The following is a 6,648-nucleotide window of genomic DNA, read 5'->3' as shown; positions in this document are numbered from 1 at the left end:
AAGTAGATAATGCATATCCTTGCAGAGACACATCCCCCCCCCCCAACCATTAAGGCTAAGATCGACAAATATAAAAAAAATTAAAGGCATCGAATCCAAGACTACATGTGTCCAGCTTGTTCCCAGAGCCAAGCCCTAAACCCCAGCCAGGCGCCAAAGGGCCATCTCCCTTCTGTCTTCAGACCCCAAACCAAACGGCAAGTTGGGAGTCAGCCTCTTTTTTTCTTTCTGGCTTTCAACATTAAAAAATATATATGTACCATCCCTCACCACAGCTCCCTCCCAAGTTGTTATTTGGTTTTGGTTAAGAAGATGAAAGGCTGGATTCTGTTAAGCTAGAAAGAGAAGAGAGGAGAGGGAAAAGAGAGAAGAGTTACAGTTTTCCCTCAAGGAAGGACCAGGGCGGTCCCTGACAGAGTAAGGGTTCCCTGTTATATTTAAACCCCACAGATGTGTTTGGCACAGACTTCAATTTCGAAATTGCAGGAGGCTACTTCAATGACAGGGGGCAAGCCTCTTCTGCATTCCCAGCCACTTTCCCCTCCCCTCAGCAACCATCCATCCCCCCCCCCCCCCCCCCCCCCGCCTGCCCCGCGGATCCCCTCCCTCCTGGCTCACTCTTGAGAAGAGCCCAAGGCGAAATTCAGGTCAGGCTACTTGGCTATTTCCCCTTCTGCTAGAAGAACTCTGGTGGGCCAGGCTAGTTTCTGGTGCCTTGCTGCTGTGTGTTTTAAAGGTGTGTGGGTGCGCGCGCCGCGTGTGTGTGTGTGTGTGTGTATAGGGGGTGGGGGGTGGCAAATTTAAATTGGATACATTTGTGTTTTCTGGACCAGGGAGTCTGTCCCTGGCTCTCCTGCCACTGGAGCCCAAGCAATCTGAAAATGCCCCCACGGCTCAGGAATAAATATGCAAGGCTTGTCATACTGTTGCAGTTCTCGCTCCCAGCTGATAGGGTGACGTGTGGTTTGGAGGCTTGGAGATTGGCTTTTGGATTTGGCTTCTTGCTGCAGCTTAATGGGCAAGATTCTCTCTCTCGCCCAGAAACCAGACGAGCAGTTCATTCCGTTCGCCTCTTGCGCCGAGATGCTGGGAAATCTCCCGCGGTGATGGTGTGAGAGAGGGAGCGGGCGAGCCACAGACCGGGGGAAGCCCGGCCGACGTGACTGCGGTCTGAGGGGGCCCTCCAGACCTTCAGGTCGCTCCCTATCGATCACCCTCCTCCTCGCCTCCCTAGCCGGCGTGATCCCCGCCTGCGCCGTTTCCTCCCTCCTTCCCGGGCTCAGGCTCTCCCGGAGGGAGCCCTTGGGCAGAGTCGGTGCTTCGGTTTGGGGGGTGGCTGGGTTTTTGGTAGTTGTCGCATTTCAAACAAAAAGTCCGAGTGCTGAGACGAACCCTGAGCTCCCCCGATCCAGACCCTGAGCTCCCCCGATCCAGACCCTGACCCCCTCCCGTCCCAGCCTCCCTCTCCAGATGCGCTGCCCCTCGGCTCCCTGACAGCTGCGGAGCCACAGTGGGCGCGCGCGGCTAGCGGGACTGATATGCCCAGGACTCGGTTCGTCGTCTGCGGCCGGCCAGCGGGAGCGATGAGCTGCCTGTGAACCTGGAGGCCCTGTGGTGGGGGGATCACGCACCTTCCTCACCGAGCCCCCCACCACCGCCCCTTCCCGGACCCCTCCCCCAATCCCCCCAGCTAGGACCGAGGCATAGAGGCCGTCGCCAAAGGTGAGTAGAAGATCGTCCCTGCTCCCCGCCCCCCAACGCCCCGGTTTAGAAATGGGGAGCTCGGGAAGGCAGAGGGCTGAGGGTGTCCAGTCTTGGCCCTAGGGTACATTATCTTTATGAAGTGTAATTATTCAAGTTGCTCGTGTGTGTGTGTGTGTGTGTGTGTGTGTGTGTGTGTGTGTGTGTAGAGGTGTGGTGTGCCTCAGAGATTATGTTTTATGTGTATGCTATGTTTGTGGGTTTGGGAAGGGTGTGTGTGGCTGGGAGTGTAACATATGTATGGTGTGTTGTCTGTGAGCGTGTCATGGGTGGTGTGTCTGCGCGAGTGTGTGCCCTCGTTTGAGTCTGAGAGTGTGTTGTGTTGTGTGTCTGTGCGCGCGCACACATACACACACACACACACATATGCTTAGCCAGTGGCCCCTGCAACCCCCGAGTGCCCAGTCCAGCAGTGGAGAGATGGGGGGGGCACATTCTAGGGGAATAGAGAGAATGTGTGCGGATTTGGGGAACGGGGAGCGAAGGAGGAGCACTTAGACTGGGAAGATCTGGTGGGGCCTCGGCCCGCTTTTGGCTACCACTCTGATGGTGGTCAGGGAGGGTTTCGGGGAGTGCGGTGGAGGACAGGAGGAGGGGGAGATGGGGAAGAGAGAAGTGGGGCGGGCGAGGGGGGGAAACGAAGGAATAAAACCCAACCGTACATACCCTCTTCCTGCCCCGCCCGGGTTCTTTGCCAAAAGCAGCGCGAGTACTGGGTCCCCCATTCCGGACCCGGGGTTGACCGTTTGGGGCTGCCCTACCGGAACCCCAGAAGCCCAGCACCTGAAAGCTGTGGGAAAAGCGGCTGCACCAGAGGAAAGGCAGCTTTTCCTCTTCCCGTTATGTATATTTACGAGTGTGAGTATGTGTGAGTATGAGTGTGAATGTGTGTGTCTGGGTGTGTATGTGTAAAGCTAGGGGGAGGGGTGAAGGGGGCGGGCACGTTAAAGAGAACAAATGTCTTTAATGCAGTGCTATAAATTTCTCCCCTCCCTTCCTCCCTCCCTTCACCCAATACACACGCTTCTGATGATTAAAAAACAAACACGTGAAGGTGTTCGAGGGTGATGGATGTGTAGAGAGCCACGGAAGAATCGTGCGATTTACTGATGGGAAGAGAAAGGGGACAGAGGGAAATTAAAATAGTCCTAGTGCGATTTATAGGACCCCAGGCAGCAGCTCTGCACTGGGACCGGGATTCCTCGTAGGTGGTCAAGAAATAACAGAAGATCCAGGGGCTACCCTTGAAGATGAAAGGGAAAGCCTGTGAGCCACTGGTGTCCGGATGACTCTTTGTGTGTGCAATTAATCTTAGACAGCTGTTGTGCTCCATCCACTTGTGCTGAGATCTTGTTTACCTCGGTTTTCAAATATAGCTTCTGCGCCATGCTATTCCCGAAATAGGGCAAGAGCAGTTCACTTTGTCGTGAGAGGCAGTCCGGCTTCTGGCTTGTGGGGGAAGGAGGACTGGTGATGAGCTTATGTCCTATCCCTTCTTGACTTGAGCTTCTTCTAATGGTGGATAGTTGATAGCCAGAAAGGCACACATAGGTGCTCCCCCATTTCCTTCTGTCAAAATCTAAAGATTTTTTTTATCATTTATCATTTTTTATCATTTATCATTTTATCATTTATCATTTTTTCTGTCTTAGTCTTCCCATTTTCTTTGCTTTGGAGAAGGTAGTATGAGGCTATCAGATTGGCTTTGAGAGTTGTTGCCCATCTTCTCCCTGGGTAGTGATATGGCTAGACAGCACTTTGGGTTCTTGTTTCCCACTCCACCCCTTTTTACTCGACAACTACCTTCTCCAAAATAGGCACTTTTGTCTCTATTGCAGGTAAAATGATCTTATGCCAGAAGATCGACCTTACTTCCCACCCCCTAACCCTCCAACCCGGTTTAGGAATGGGGAACTGGAAAAGGCAGAGGTTCTAATTAATCTAGTACCCTGTTATATTTTGATAATGAATACAGCTCATCCCAAACAGGAACATGGTCTCTTGAGTCTAGAAGCTCTTTGGGAACCTCACTTTCCCTTGACCCTGTTTTGAGGACTATTTAAGAAGACTCATGTTCAAGTGATATCTCTGATGCAAAGCATCTATATGATCCTGGACAAGTAACTTAACCTCTCAGACTGTAAATTACAAAGGAATTTGCAATCACAATAGTAAAGGGAATATGTACTCTAGGTAATACCCTATATCAGTTTATAGGATTAGAAAATTTCCTAAAAGCATCAAGAGGTTGTGTCTTTCTTGGGATCACATGATCAGTATGCAAGAGAGGCAGGGTTCAATGCACGTCTTCCTGATTCCAAGGCCAGTTCTCTATCCACTATACCATGCTGCCTCTTGAGGAAGATAATACAAATATTATCCCCATTTTACATCTGAGGAAAATGAGGATTGTAGAGGCAAAGTGACTTGACCGTGGTCACAGCTTAGAAATGGCAGAGCCAGGATTAGAACCCAGGTCTGTTGATTAAGAACAGGGTATTTTTCATTATATGACCCTACCCCTCAAAGGTATACCACATCTCTTTTTTGTCTCCTGCTTTGTCATTTTTTCTGTCTTATTCTTCCCATTTTCTTTGCTTTGGAGAAGGTAGTATGAGGCTATCAGATTGGCTTTGAGAATTGTTGCCTATCTTCTCCCTGGGCTATGATCCTCCAGGAAAGAGAAGATTCTTTCATCTTATTCCTCCAGGACAGAACAAGGACAAACTGAGAGTCATCCTTGCACACTTTGTGCAGTGGTGAAATATCCTTTTCTTTGGAGAAATGCCCCTGTCTTCATCAATTATCCTTTCACCTCATTCCCTGGGTGTTGCGTATCTGTTTCTGATGTCCCTGTGCAGGGGTGTTCCTTGTACTGTCTCCATGTGCAATTTCTGGCATGGTTCACAGACAGTGATAGTTTTCATGGTTATGGGTCAGGGATCAAGTGAGGTAACATTTGTAGAGTGCTTTGCGAACCTTATATGCTATATAAATGCTAGTAGTTGTTGTCACCTTGCCCCGAGCCTCACAATGTGGGGTGAGAAGGGGTACATTGAAGTAAGAGGGGGTGGGTGGGCCGGAAACTGCTAAGTGGCTCAAGTCTTTGGTGAAGTTCTGTGAGAGAGGACCTCAGGAAGGAAAGCTCTGCTCTTGAACCCATCTCTACAAACCTCCGGTAGTACCAATGGATTTTTTATGTTTTTCCCTCTGGCAAGCTGATGTTATTGAGATGGTTTCACCAAATCTCCATTGGATGTCTCCTCTCTGTTGAGATGCAGCAGGGGATAAGAGAACTAAAAGACATATTCCCTGACCTCAAGAGGCTTACAAATGAGAGAACTATTTAAGATGACATATTATTAAATGCTAGATTGTGTGGTAGGGCAGCTAGGTGGTAAAATGGATAGAGTGCTGGGCCTGGAGTCAGAGACACTCATCTTTGTGAGTTCAAATCCAGCCTCAGACACCTACTAGTTGTATGACCCTGGGCAAGTCACTTAATCCTGTTTGCCTCAGGTTCCTCATCTGTAAAATGAGCTAGAGAAGAAATGTCAAGTATTTTTGCCAAGTATCTTTGCCAATAAAACCCCAAATGGGGTCACGAAGAGTGGGATGCGACTGAAAAACAGCAACAGATTGTGTGGCTCAGACTATGAGTTCAACAGATTAGAGGAAAGAGAAATTAGCAGGGATGAGACTGCCTGAATCAGGGCAAACTTGAGCTGAGCCTGAATGAATGAATGAATGAATGAAGCATTTATTAAGCTCTTGCTATGTGCAAGGCACTGTGGTAAGTGCTGGAGATACAAAAAGAAATTAGGACAGACCTTGTTCCCAAGGCACTCACATTCCTATGGGAGAAGCAATACGTATGGAAGGTTTTAGCTGCAAGTCGGATAGAAAGGTCCCATGGATCTTAGGGTACAGCACAAAGCAGATGTTCATTTCTCTTCTTTAATGTCATTTCCAGTGATAAAATCATGTCAGTTTCTCAAGCTGAACCATTTGACTGTGCCAGGGACTTTGGTGACAAGAAGTTTCCTTTCCGAATTTTTAGTAGCTATAGTAGTAACTACAGTGGCCAGGCTACTTCTTCACAGGGATGGTTTCCCAGGACAATGTCTGAGGACCCTAGGCTGAAAGCATTGCTGTTCCTAAAGGTCTTGGGTTCAGAGTCCTGGGCTGTCTCTATCAGGTTTTAAGGGGATATGGTGGCACCACCTTAACGAGGTGATGGTTGTTTTTAATGGATGGCTAGGATTTGGTAGGCACAGTGGATAGAGCATTGGGCTTGGAATCAGGAAGACTCCTCTTCATGAGTTCAAATCTGACCTCAGACATTTACCAGCTGGGTGACCCTGGGCAAGTCACTTAACCCTGCTTGCCTTAGTTTCCTCATCTGTAAAATGAGCTGGAGAAGGAAATGGCAAACCCCTCCAGTAACTTTGCCAAGGAAACCCCGAACGGAGTAACTGAAAAACACCAACAGGATTTGGAGAGGCAGGGAGGAAGTGGGCAGGGCATTCCAGGTAGGGGAATAGCTTAAGCATTTTCCTGGGGTCTGACCAAATCTGACTGCAATTTCATGGATACTTGCCTATGATCTCCGTGTGCATTTGCTTATACATCTCTATCGAGTAGACATGTCCATACATATCACATTCCCCATGCTCCCACTTACGCACATCTACCTCAGCACACATGTATTCTCTACACATATATTTCCACCCAGAGAACACATACACATGTGCTCGTCCCATGCACGTACTGCTCATTCGTAAACAGGTACAGATAGCCACCCATGCACATAACACACACACCTCCACCCACCTGCATTTCTGTCCTCTACACACACACACACACACACACACACACACACACACA

The 6,648-nt window shown here is 49.1% G+C and overlaps 1 protein-coding gene across 7 annotated transcripts in view; it reads left to right on the top strand.

The window, feature by feature from the left end:
* The first annotated feature begins 627 nt into the window (after positions 1-627).
* The window catches only part of LOC114030102 (sodium/calcium exchanger 3), a 216,225-nt gene continuing 210,204 nt past the window's right edge, over positions 628-6,648 (top strand). For 4 of the 7 annotated variants that reach the window (XM_027844798.1, XM_027844797.1, XM_027844796.1 and 1 more), the window contains exon 1: positions 746-1,722. The gene's annotated coding sequence lies outside the window, so the exon portion shown is untranslated. The other 3 variants (XM_027844795.1, XM_027844792.1, XM_027844794.1) reach the window with 3 other exon arrangements.

Source organism: Vombatus ursinus, unplaced genomic scaffold (assembly GCF_900497805.2).
Source record: "Vombatus ursinus unplaced genomic scaffold, bare-nosed wombat genome assembly UNPS02014945.1, whole genome shotgun sequence".
NCBI classification, from domain to species: Eukaryota; Metazoa; Chordata; class Mammalia; order Diprotodontia; family Vombatidae; genus Vombatus; species Vombatus ursinus.
The sequence above is the reverse complement of the archived record's forward strand: the minus strand, read 5'-3'. Positions and strand labels throughout refer to the sequence as shown.